Source organism: Erythrolamprus reginae, chromosome 1 (assembly GCF_031021105.1).
Source record: "Erythrolamprus reginae isolate rEryReg1 chromosome 1, rEryReg1.hap1, whole genome shotgun sequence".
Lineage (NCBI taxonomy): Eukaryota > Metazoa > Chordata > Lepidosauria > Squamata > Dipsadidae > Erythrolamprus > Erythrolamprus reginae.
In genome coordinates, this window is record NC_091950.1 from 336,356,189 (window position 1) to 336,369,692 (window position 13,504).

The following is a 13,504-nucleotide window of genomic DNA, read 5'->3' on the forward strand; positions in this document are numbered from 1 at the left end:
CACAGAGTTGGCCTTCTCTGGGCCCCGTCGACAAAACAATGTCATCTGGCAGGAGTAGGGGAAGAGCCTTCTCTGTGGCGGCCCCAGCCCTCTGGAATCAACTCCCCCCAGAGATCAGAACTGCCCCCACCCTCCTTGCCTTTTGTAAGCTGTTGAAGACCCACCTATGTCGTCAGGCATGGGGAAATTAAGATACCCCTGGGCTTATATTGTTTATGTATGGTATGATTGTGTTGCATGGTTTTAATAATGGGTTTTTAGATGTCTTTTAATATATTGGATTTGTCACATTGTTGCTTTTGTTGTGAGCCACTCCGAGTCTCTGGAGAGGGGTGGCATACAAATCTAATAAATAGTAATAATAGTAATAGTAATAATAGTAGTAGTAATAATAATAATAATAATAATAATAATAATAATAATAATAATAATAATAACGAGAAGGAGAAGGAGAAGAAGAGGAAGAGGAGGAAAAAGAAGAACTCTGAAAATTAATGCATCAAAAGCCAGGGCTCTTGTGTTTGAAAGTGAAAAATGAAGGAAATGACTGCAAATTATACATGCGTAGTGAAAAATTAGAGCAGATGTATTTATTTATGTCTTAGCAGAATACTTAGTAAAGATGGAATAAGCAAAGGGGAGATTTTAAGAAGTATGAATGGGGAATATGTGGCCTCTTGCAAGGAATGAATGTTTATTGAAAGAAAAAAAGTGACTGCCTACTTTGGGTATCTCAGATGAAACAAAAATAAGAGGAATGCACTGGAAAGTGGTTACTGGAGAAGTGTGGGTGATAAACCAAGAAGCGATGGAGTAAACAATGAGTGGGTGATGAATGAATATGGATTTAATATAAAAGTGAATGACCAATATGAAAGGTATGTTGAAGTTGTTTGATCATACAGAAAATGAATGAGGACCAAATCATAAAACAAACATTCACTACAAAGAAAAAAATGAATGAGTCAAGAGGAAGAAGAAGACAAGGAGAGTCATAGCTTGATGGAATTGATAAGGTATTAAAACAAGACAGGTGTGACGTTCTAAAAGAGAAAGAACAAATCTATAAATCAGGTAGAATAGTGAAAGTAAGGCTGGTTTTCAAGGGGAGAAAGATGTGGATAAGTGAATTAATAGGTATTGGTGTAAAGTTGTTTTAGTTAGTTTTCCTTTTCTTTTATCTACTGTCTTTAATTTCTTTTGATTTCTAATTCTTACACTTGACATAGTGCTCCATACCCCACCAATAATTATTGTAATACAATGGGAAAATATAGTTTGTATAACTGAGATTTTGATTGAAATTGTAGCTCACACCCAGCAGGTGGCAGAAATAAACCATCAAGGCAGATAAAATGTAGTCCTATTATATTTAAAAATACACTTTAAAGAGGGAAAATTAACTTCTAGTCATAGCCAGAAAATCAATCCTTGAAAGTTTGCTTTATTCTTATTTTTTTGCTCTTTATTTTGTTCCTATCTGTTGGGGAATTATAATTATATACCAAGTTTTGTTTTTTTTGTTTTTTAAAGACATATGGGTCAATTTCAAAAACACTTTTTCCCAGCCTGGTCTCCTTACTGGGTTACATCCTCAATATTGGAAGCCAAGTGCAGCTGAAGACCCCTTGGGAAAATGTGGCTCAAGAAACAATTGAAAATTCACTAATATGAGAATATGTTCCAAGTAAGAAATTATGTTTACTGATATAAACTGAATAGAATTATTTTAAAATACTTAAGATAAGTACCCAAAGTTCTTCCTTAAGAAAAGATAGTTCCTGAGCTGAACCTTGTTTATCTTATGCTGAATATAATGTTGGTTCTGCTGCCAAAGAATGAATCCTTTTACTGCCTTATAAGTTTAGGGTTACCACTGCTTCATGAGCATCTGCTAGGGAAGTCCAAAAAAAGGCAAGATGGTGGCCACAACTGTATGAAAGCCTTACTTGTTTTCATTTCTAGGGGTAGAAGTGGCCCTTCCCAAGGATGATCTTGGGAAACATTCATTTTAGCCTCATATTCCTATGCAAGTGATTTATTTATTGATTTATTTAAAACATTTATATAACTGCTTTCTTATATCAAATTCTGGAAGTTTCCCAAAGTTAGCTGCCTCTACTTAAAGAGGGGGGGGGGAGGCCAACTCGTTTATTTCAAATGGCAGTTCTTGCATTTTTACCAATATTTGCCTCTGACCTACTTGGACCATCTTGGAGCAGAAGCTAACCAGGGTTGGGCCTGGTTAATACTTGGACGGGGAAACGAGCAGGGAATCCCTGGGCTGGAGGCGAGGCTGGGAAATTGAAAAGCATGTTGGAAGTAGCAAGCCACTTTCTCCAGAGAAAAAGGAACCAGTTTGGTGCTCCACTAGAAACTGAAAGACTGCGGGTCGTCCCTTAGGCAGGAAACCCAGCTGGGTAATTTTGAGCCACTCTCTCTTTCTCAGCCCGACCCATCTCATAGTGATGTTGTTATGAGAAAATTAAAAGATAAAATCATCTGGCATGTATGCCACCTGTAGCTGACCAAAAAAAAAGGAAATTATTATTTGGAAAAAAAAATATTGATTTTTAAAAGAATACTTCTCATATAATTTTTGGTACAGGTCTTAATCTGTATCTATTACATTTTACATATACCATTCATTTCTCTGTATGTTCTATTAAATTATGTACATTCAAATATATATATAATGAATAAAGCATAGTATTAGAAAATAGAAAAAAAGATGGAATATCAATGAGCATGAATTCTTTTACTTTCTGCAACAAAGTGATTATCAATCATAAGTGTTTATTTTGTTTATCTCTATTACTATTGCAAAATGTTTATTTTTATTTCTATATATGCCGATACTCTGTATTGTTACTTTTTATTTTTTATTTTGAATCCATTTGTGCCATAATTCTTTAGTTTCTTTATGTTTTATTCCCTTGATTGAGTTTGTCATTTCATCCATCTCTGCGCATCTATATATTTTATCAATAATTAAATTTTCCTATGGAGTCTGTTCATTTTTCCATTGGTGCCAGTGAAATTCTAACTGCGGTGATTATATGTGTCATAAGGAAAAGTGTTTGCTTGGAGTAATGTCTTTTCCAAATTCCTAAGAGCATACTTTCTGGGATGCATTCTATCTTCTCTTTTATAATTTCTATAAGCCATCTGTGAGTTGTTTTCCATACATTTTGAATTTTAGGGCAGGACAACTACATATGAAAAAAGGAGCCTTTTTGTTGTTTACATTTCCAGCAAGTGTCTTGTAATGTCGGGTAAATCTTCTGGCATGTACGCCACCTGTAGCTGACCAAAAATAAAGGAAATTAAAATTTAATAAAGCTTGTTACCAAAATAAATCCCTTTATAGCTATGCCTATGTAGTCACATGGCCCTGAGGATGATTAAGATAAGGTATCCACCTTGATTTGTCTCTTAGATTTAACAGAATTCATCACCATGAATTCTGTGCATAGAGTCCAGTACTACAGGCCACTAAAGCTGACTGCTAGATCTGCAGGTCAGCGATTCAAATCTCATCACCGGCTCAAGGTTGACTCAGCCTTCTGTCCTTCCAAGGTGGGTAAAATGAGGACCCGGATTGTAGGGGCAATATGCTGGCTCTGTTAAAAAGTGCTATTGCTAACATGTTGTAAGATGCCCTGAGTCTAAGGAGAAGGGCGGCATTAAAAAATCAAATAAATAAATAAACAATCACCATGAGATAGAATGATGAGTCAAGGGCAGAGGTGGATTCCTACAAGTGCAGTCCGGTGCACCGCTTCAGTAGTGGCCTGATTACACAGTCTCGGCACGATGGCTCCGGTGCTGTCTGAGATGGTTCATCCATGCCGCCATCTTTTTTCTTGTATACTGGTAGTGAGAAAGGTAAGGAACCCACCCCTGGTCAGTGGTATGGAGGCCAAATGTCAAACCATCAAGAGAACTAAACAACAACTTCAAAACACAACTGTGTAATTATTCAAGATGTAGCTTATTTCATTTATTTGTTTGCTTTGTCAAGTAGTATTGGTAGTATACAAAGATATAACGACATTTATATACATGATACTAGTAAGAGAGAAACATTAGGACGGGGGACGGTAGGCACACTGGGGCACTTATGCACGCCCTTTACTGACCTCTTAGGAATCAGGAGAGGTCAAGAGTGGAAAGTCTAAGGGTAAAGTTTTGGGGGTTCGGTGATGATACTACAGAGTCAGGTAGTGAGTTCCATGCATTAACTACTTGGTTGCTAAATAAGGAAAGTAAGAACTTTCCTTATGATTTTATAGAAATCACTTTCAAGCCTGAAAAGATGACGTGGCTTGTTTCCTCATTCCAATAGCCTTTCCAACCTGAAGCCAATACCAAGCAGAACTTAATTTAAAGTCTACTGTAACCCCCTCCACAAAATGCAGATTCCAAGGCTTCTGTATGTGCCACCATACTTTTTTGGTCTTTATTTACTATTTTGTCTGATGCAGAAAAAAAAAATAGAGATCTTGAAAGCTTGCAAGAATATATTCACACAGAGACTGAGACACTTATACTGAGTTGGTCTAATAAATGCTCTAATATGTGCAATGTAATGACAAATTCCACAGCTTGCACTGCCTGCCAATCAGTTTCTGTTCACAATTCAAAGTGTTGGATATGACCTATAAAGCCCTACATGGCATCGGACCAGAATACCTCCAGGACCATCTTTTGCCGCAGGAATCCCAGCAGCCGATTAGGTCCCACAGGGTTCTCAGAGGGGCAGCATACAAATCTAATAAATTGCTATTATTAAATTATTATTATTATTAAATGATCATATCCATCTGATGTTTTTAAAACATAAATAAGGTCCAGGAAGAAAGTGTTTTTAATAGGAAAGTGAACACAAGAACAAGGGGACACAATCTGAAGTTAGTTGGGGGAAAGATCAAAAGCAACATAAGAAAATATTATTTTACTGAAAGAGTAAAATCCTTGGAACAAACTTCCAGCAGACGTAGTTGGTAAATCCACAGTAACTGAATTTAAACGTGCCTGGGATAAACATATATCCATCCTAAAATAAAATACAGGAAATAGTATAAGGGCAGACTAGATGGACCATGAGGTCTTTTTCTGCCGTCAGTCTTCTATGTTTCTATGTTTTTATATGGTCCAAATCTATATTAGCTATACAAAGATGGCCAATGGAAGGGGGTGAACTTTGACATTCTTTCAAGGAAGACGTATTCAAATGGAGATGCATGTTTCAAAGTCTAACATTTGATCTGTTCGATATGTTGTCCTCGAGTCTATTCCTGATACCAGAACAGGTTGCAGCGCGTCAGTAAGTTGAAACAAGAGCTACTAATTGCCAGGTTTTAAAGCCTAAGGGGTAAGAACAAAAGGCTTTCCACATGGCTTTAATATGAAAGACCAGATGCCCTGACTCAGCACATTCTAATCCAACTCACAGCATACACTACAAAAAGCTTTATCCCAAACTTAGCCTTGCACCAGTCCCTAACAACTGATAAGTGTTCTTGAAGAAACCAAGATAGGATGCTGGTGGCGTCACACTTCAAGTGCAGGTCTGTCTCAGAATGAAAAGCAGAAGTGTTTTTTTTTCCAGGGGTATTTTCCCAATTATGGCATTCACAAGCATGAACTATCTAACCCCAAAGATGGGTTAATAATAGATTCCAAACCACTATGTTTATTTCATCAAGGTATGATTCATGAAATCAAGCATCATTACAAGGTGCTAAATAGCAAACTAGGTCAACATTTCTCTAAATTGAGGGGATTCTTGTTAGGCTACTGTGTAATTTGTCAAAATTACCAAACACACACACACACACACACACACACACCACCGTGCTTTGCTGGGGGAAAAATATTCTTGGTGGAAAATGTCTACAAATTTTTATTTTGTAGCGACATCTTGACTATTGTACAGAAGCAAGAACATAAAACCTCAGATGTAAAAAAAAAGTCAACAACAGCTAGAAAAAGGGGGGAAATCTTAGATTACGCAGTTAGTTGCTAAAGGACATATAAAAGCCAGAGAATAAGCCATGTCCCAAAGTCTAATCCAGTGATGGTGAACCTATGGCACGCCTGCCGCAGATGGCATGTGGAGTCACATCTGAGGGCAAGCGAGGCGTTGTCCTATGTCAGCTCCAATGCACTGGCCAGCTGATTTTCGGCCTTCTTTTCAGCCGTTTTCACTCTCCCCAGACTTTAGGAAAACCTCCTGAAGCCTGGAGACAGCAAAAAACAGCCCAACAGGCCTAAGAGAAATCCGGAGGCCTCAGTGAGGCCTGTGTACATACACGGGCGGCAGCACGGAGGGGTTGTATGCATATGTGTGTGGGAGGCAGCATGGGAGTTGTGTGTATGCACAGGGGGGAGGGCAGAGGTGGGTTACTGCCCGGATGGGGGGAGAACGCAGTGGGGTAGCGAAAATAGAGCTCCACCCTAGAGCACCCAATTTGCAATGAAAGATGTTGAAAGAAAATGGAGGGTGTCCTGCATAAGCCACGCCCACAGTGTGGTAGTAAAAAGTTTGGTAGCCCTTCACTGAGGGAGGGCATTGCATTATGGATGAGGGCATAGACATGTACGCTATTGCACCCTTTTACCAAAGGGTGGGCTGAGCAAAAAAAGGTTCGCCATCACTGGTCTAATCTGAAGCACTTACAAATTAATCCACACAGGATTAATTGTCTTGAATTTGGTGAGTATTCCAAGACATATTCCCAAGTAAGTATGTCGATACCTCTGGCTCTAAATGTCATCATCTAAGTGGAGGATATAGTAAAGTCCATTGTAAATAGTGGTATACGTACAACCTGACAATCATTGTTTGGATAGAAATAGGGTAGAATGTAAACTGGAAGCATCTATTATATTGCCCACATTTGGTACATGAAGTTACTTCTGCTGATTCAGCAAAGATTAGTTACTGCAGGGTGCCTTATGATTCCCTTGCAAATTATTTTGCTGTGAAAGAGGACAGTAATTGTTTCATGCCAGTCCTACTTTGTGATTACTTCACAGAAAAAAAAGATCAGAAGACAAAAGGAGATATTCCAGTTTATCCACTAAGCCCTGTAAAACAAAATAGCCTAGAATATACAATATTTCTTTATTGCTCACTAATTTCTTAGCTGTCTTGAAATATCCCTGAAATGTATTCATGCCAATCCAAGAACACCCATGAAGCACTGCGCAAAATATTTTTCTCAAGGGAATCTTTGCAGAAATTACAACTAAGTAATTTTTCTTTCCTTTCCTTTCTCAACAAAGCCAGCATCCAATTATTGTAAGAATTTCAAATTCTGAAAGTAAACAGCAACAAGTAAAAGTTCTTGAAATAGCAGTTTCAAGAACTTTTACCTACAAATACTCTGTTCTAGGACCCAAACATAGATATTCTTTATAAACAATATATTGTGGTCAATTGTGAGGTTCAGAACAAAATAACCAAACACAGAACATAATTTTTTCCCTTTTCAATGTATGATGCAAGCTCATGATGGACTAGAAAAAAACATTGTAATTGGCAAGATTGAGGAAAGAAGGAGAAAGGGAAAACAGTGGATACAATGGATGGACAGGATCAAAGAGGTCACTCAAATGTCCTTCGGAACAGGTACAGATTATTACTGGAGATAAGATGAGATGCTGGGCCTTTGTTCATTCAATCACCAGGCCAATCATATAACACATGGCTACAGCTCTGATTTTGTGTGCATTAGAGCGAGAGATCATAATATACAAAATACATTTTAGCAAAGCTTCATGAAACTTACCGTCAACATTTCACTCTATTGTGGAAGCTAGAGGTCACTGTAACCACAATTTTAGAAACCGGATGTGCTGTTTTTCAAGATGCTATGTTTAATGTGCATTTTTGACATGAAGTAGAAGATGCAGCTCTTAAGAAAAAGATTTTTTTTAAATAAAACCCATTATTTCTATTCTCTAACCTTAAGAATCCGTCTGAGGCAACTTTTCTACAAGGACATTGTCGCTTCAAGCCTGTAGCTTACATGTATATTTTCAAGGCCTCGGCCATTAAATCTTGATATGCTTTTAAATTAGACTTGTGGATATGGGACATGCTGTAAAGTCTGTCGCCAAAGTGTTCCAAGAGAAGGGGGGGGGGGAGAGTTATTAGCATTAAAGATTTAGGAATGTCTGTTGACATATTAAGGAAAGAACCTCAGGGGACAGCTGACAAGACTCCAAGAAACGTTACCAAGGGAACAGTGACGCAAGTACATTCCATTTTTACAGGCTGGCCGGCTGCCAATTTCTCTCGCCTGATGTCTGATGTAATGCTCAGCTCGATCTGGGTTAGTGCTAACTATCAACCACAGCAACTCACTCTGCTGCAATCAATATTCTGAAATGAGAGGGTTTTTTCCTCACAAGACAAAAAGGAGAGAGAGAGAGAGAGAGAGACAGAAACCCCAGGCAGGACTAAAGACATCCATGATCATATAAAATGCATCAGGAGAAGCTATAGGGTTTTGCAAGAAAATTAGCTTAATGCTTTTGCACGGATGAATGTCGACTCCTGCAATCCAAACATGTGGAGCAAAATATGCCAAGCTCCATTTACAACCTTGTCCCCGGGAGAACTGAAAGTCATATTGTGGTTTTGCAGTCAAGGATAAGAGAGTGCTTTGGGAGGATGGCACAGAAACTTGAGAAAGCAAACAGTATAAATCTGGAAATTGCAATATACTTTAATAATGTAACCTTTGCACTGTTTTAACATCATTCCTCAAATGAATAAATATTCATCTACGAGGGTCGCCCGGAAAGTAATTTTTTTCTTCAACAATTATTTATTGAATACAAGGAAGCTTACACACAAGAAAAAATTATATTTCTTCTACGCTCCCTATTTTTCCATGTAATCTCTGTCCCGTTCTATGGCCTTCCTCCAGCGAGACACAAGGGTGTGTATGTCTTGTCGGTACCCCTCTTTATTCTGGTCACGAAGTCATTTCTGCACTGTGCGAATCACCTCTAATGGCCTCACTCTCTGTGCCCAGTTACTAACCGTACTTCTTTCTATCGACTGCAGATTCTCCATAAACTGTACACAAACGTTTGTGAATGTTCCCAACAGTTTCTTTCTCCGTAGTGAGAAATTCAATGAAGACACGCCACTTGTAATGTACATCACTTACAGACGCCATTTCAAAACACTGCTGCAGTTACGCTATCTGTCTTAAGAAATGCAAAATTTACACACACAACAATTCAAATAATGTATATCTAAAGTAATTCATACCATTACTGTAGGCTGAGAAAAAAATGTGGTGTATTCCTTTCTGGACGACACTCGTAGCTTTGTACAAGCCAATACTGATTAGAATGACTAGAAAGCTGCACGAGAACTATAAGACTGGCCATTATTTCATGGGGCATTGGGGGCAATCCTTTGGTACTGTCCACATATGGTTTTAATTAGAAAAGATGTGATTGAATTGCTGCTGCTTCAGTGTTTATCTTTAAGAACTTATGTTATACACAATTGAAAGTTTGCTCTGTTAGCAGCTCACATTCCCATCCTTTATTGTTTCCCAGCAGCATGGAGAAAAAGGGGAATGTTTTAAAGTGACAGTACTGGAGCTGTTCTTTATTTTGGAACCATACAGAGAGTCCTCAACTTATGACTGTAATTGAGCCTGGAATTACAATTTTAAGTCATTATGGGGGTAAGTTGAGGCACCCATATGACTGTGGAGTAATTTTCTGGCTTTTTTCACAGCCGACTTTAAAAAACGCAGCAATCATTAAGCAAATGCTTTAGTCATTAAATGAATGCCTTAAACACCAACATGATTTGGGAGTTTTTTGCCCTACAAAAACCCTACAAAAATACCAGATGGGCAAAAATATCATGAATTACAATCACATGACTGAAGAACACCATGATAGATCATAAAGCTCAACTCCACAATATGTGGAGCCGGGGTGGCGCAGCAGGTAGAGTGCTGTACTGCAGGCCACTGAAGCTGACTTGTAGATCTGAAGGTCAGCTGTTCAAATCTCATCACCGGCTCAAGGTTGACTCAGCCTTCCATCCTTCCGAGGTGGGTAAAATGGGGACCCGGATTGTGGGGGCAATAGCCTAGCTCTGTTAAAAAAGAAAGTGCTATTGCTAACATGTTGTAAGCCGCCCTGAGTCTTAAGAGAAGGGCGGCATAAAAATCGAATAAATAAATAAATAAAATAAATGTGGACATATGATTATGAGGGGCAATGTGACATTTACAACAATTGGGGTACTGTATAGTCCATCTTTATAGCATCTATTCTAGGGCCATCATAACATCAAACATTTATGACTAGTTGCTAAGTGAGGACTACCTGTATCAAAATGTTAAAGGAAATGTGGTAGGCAGGCTATGCAGTTGAATGAAACTTCAGCTAATTTTTTAAAGGAGAAAAATCCAATAGTATCACAACTCATAATAGTTAATGTTCAGACTTGCTTGATTACTAGCTTACATCAAATTGCAAAATCCTATAGCTGATATTTACCCTGTTGGTCGCATTGATAGTACTTATAATAATTTGTAATAATTAAGCAATCAGACCATGTTCTATATGTTATACAGCTTCAAAGCAGTTGGCAATCATTGCCTTATTGGGAATTATATAAAGGAGTCATTGGGCATCTCCCTTTTGTTTGAATTACCGTATTTTTCAAAGTATAAGATGCACCTTAGTTTTGGGGGAGGAAAATAAGGAAAAAACCAAAGCTGCCTCTGTCTCCCAGCAATTGGCCTCCCAGCAAACAGCACAAATGATATACACTGTTTGCTGTGCATTTCTGTGCATGGGTGTGTGATCCATAGAAATAGTGAAGAATTGGAGAAATGTACATTAAGGCAGTATATTAACCCCCGAATGTTTTCTTAAATGTAGTCACACTAACTCCTCCCAATTATTTAAATAGGTCTACTCCAAACATGACTAAGTCAGGGTTTAACTCAGCTGCCTTATCTTAATATTAAACAGGACCACTGCTATATTTCATATTATACTTTTACAGATCCTGTTAAAATTGATGTGGCTTTCTGGAAGTACAGTATAATTATTCTGCTATTTAAAATAGGATATAATAGCACTGAGTTTCTTCATATCAAGCATTTATTTTAAAAAGCTTCTTCATTTTATTAAGTTGTCTAGAGCAGTGTTTCCCAACCTTGGCAACTTGAAGATATTTGGACTTCAACTCCCAGAATTCCCCAGCCAGCGAATGCTGGCTGGGGAATTCTGGGAGTTGAAGTCCAAATACCTTCAAGTTGCCAAAGTTGGGAAACACTGGTCTACAGCAATAATAAAGCAGTCTTTTTTTTAAAAAAAAAAGTCTAATAATTTGAACATTCTATAGGCATTTATAATTATTGACTCATCTCCTTGCAGCAAACAAGAAACAGCCAGTTTCAGCACTGTCTGATTAGCACAAGAAAATATATTTCTGCGGTGCCTCTCCCTGCCAGCAATTTGCCTGGTGCAGCTTTAGTTTCACTTTCATTTTAGCAGGTGAGCTTGCCTGCAGCTTCATTCAATAAGATGAGGGTCAGAAGACATATAATCAGTGGCTTGTGCTAATTAGGCTCTGGGCTGCTTGCTGCAAAGAGGTAAATTGCTGGAAGGCAGAGAGCAAAGGGTGGGGGTGGCTAGGTGGAGCTACATTCAGTGTATAAGATGCACCCATGTTTTCACCCTAAAAAGATGCATCTTATACTCTGAAAAATATGACATACTGTATTGTTTTGTGTGCAAGAAAACAAAGCAGAAAGTTTAAATTTTACAGCCTTAAAGGATCGTAGAGAAATACGAATAGTAGGCATTTGTTATTAAATTTCAACCAGATGTTTACCAAATTGAAAACATTTTGACTTTTTTGGCAGACATCAGAAATAGTGTAATACTGAAAAAAGATACCCCGATATTATCATTTGTCCCATGCCAAATAATATTAATTTAAACATTAGGGCAGAAAACGTTTGGCAGAATCAAAAATTAACTGTTCATTTTGGATACCAAAAAACCCCTAAAGGAAACTAGTTGCACGTGTATTGAAAAAGAAAAAAATATAATATTTTAGTGCCTTTGAATTCTCAAGACAAAAAGGAAATAATTATTAGGCATGATTCAATAGTTCAGCTTCCCCAAATTCATTGGCCATGATTTTGGGCATTAAATGGATTACAGTTCAATCATCTGGAGGTTACTAGGCTGAAAGGAAGCTATTCTAGTCTTGATTTTCTTTTGCATTTTTAAAATGGCTTACTTTGTTGGTAGTACCCCGGATTAAGTCTCTACCAATCAGTTGTATCAGACCCCAGAAAAACTGAACTCTCTGACTACTGTACTGAATATGTGTCAAGTCACTTAAACAAGAGCTATAGACTAAATGGGAGCAGAGGCCCCAGAAATACCAATGTTTATGCCCATATATTAGTTCAAGATAAATTACAGAAGCAACCTTAAAAATGGGCCAAGCCTACATAGTTCCTTTCACAGATGGGTTAAAAAAACTGCCAGTGAGTACTTGATTTTCACATGTTACCAGCATGTCTTACATAGCAGTTTTCTTAAACCAAGTCTTGACAGGTAGCAAATTAAGAAGCAGGTTTAACCTTCCATTAGGCATGACACAGGTAACCACAAACCACATGCTGGGTAGCCCAAGTTATCCAATGGAAGTTTATTCCTGCACACGTTTATTAAGAATTCCTGACCAATAAATGCTGAAGTCGACGTAGTCCTTGTGCAATGCTCCCATTCACTATGTCTTTTACTATAGTCTAAAGTGGACCTGGTTTCTTTCACTGGAATACAAAACAATTTCTATTTTTTCTATTCTCTATATATTATTAATATGCAAAACAAATTTATCCATTCCATGAGTTAAAAGTTTTTCTCTTTCAGTTATTTCTGTCTACTCTCTTCTCCATTGTTCTCTTCTGTTTTAGTAGATGGGCTGGTAACAAAGGTCTAGATTGATGTGATTCAGATTAATGAAATAATTCATTATATTAAATTCATATTCCATTGCAATTTTTCATGTAATTGATCAAATATCTGTGTACTACAGGTATCCCCTTCCTTGTCAAACACTGTCCTCTTCTAAAGCCTTCAAAAGCCCTTGAATTGAAATTTTTACTGCTTTCTGAGCAAATTGTCCATGTTCCAGAGTAGTTTAGTTTAACCCAGTCACCAAATGGCTAATCAGGCTGAGAGGTTACTTAAATAATCCTTCCCACCTTCCTGATTTCTCTACTTGACAGCTCTAGGTTCGTGGTCCTCAGCTCAAACCTGCACAAATTGTTCTATGGGAAGCTTTCCAATTTATTCTCAATGCAGAAATCCTAACCAGGAGCAGACACTCCTGCTTGCAACTACGATTTGAGTAAAAATCAAATCAACATCGTTAGTTTGCACAAAGATTGTGAACAAGTCTGCCAAGTCTTCTAAATAG

The 13,504-nt window shown here is 37.8% G+C and overlaps 1 long non-coding RNA gene across 2 annotated transcripts in view; it reads right to left on the minus strand.

Moving 5' to 3' along the window:
- Window positions 1–2,770: 2,770 nt before the first annotated feature.
- LOC139161462 (uncharacterized) overlaps window positions 2,771–13,504 on the minus strand; it is a 30,938-nt gene continuing 20,204 nt past the window's right edge. For both annotated transcript variants that reach the window (XR_011558106.1, XR_011558107.1), the window contains exons 2-3: window positions 3,719–3,873; window positions 2,771–3,306 (exon numbers count right to left, since the gene is read on the minus strand). This is a non-coding gene — a long non-coding RNA (uncharacterized lncRNA). The remainder of the gene's footprint in view (window positions 3,307–3,718; window positions 3,874–13,504) is intronic.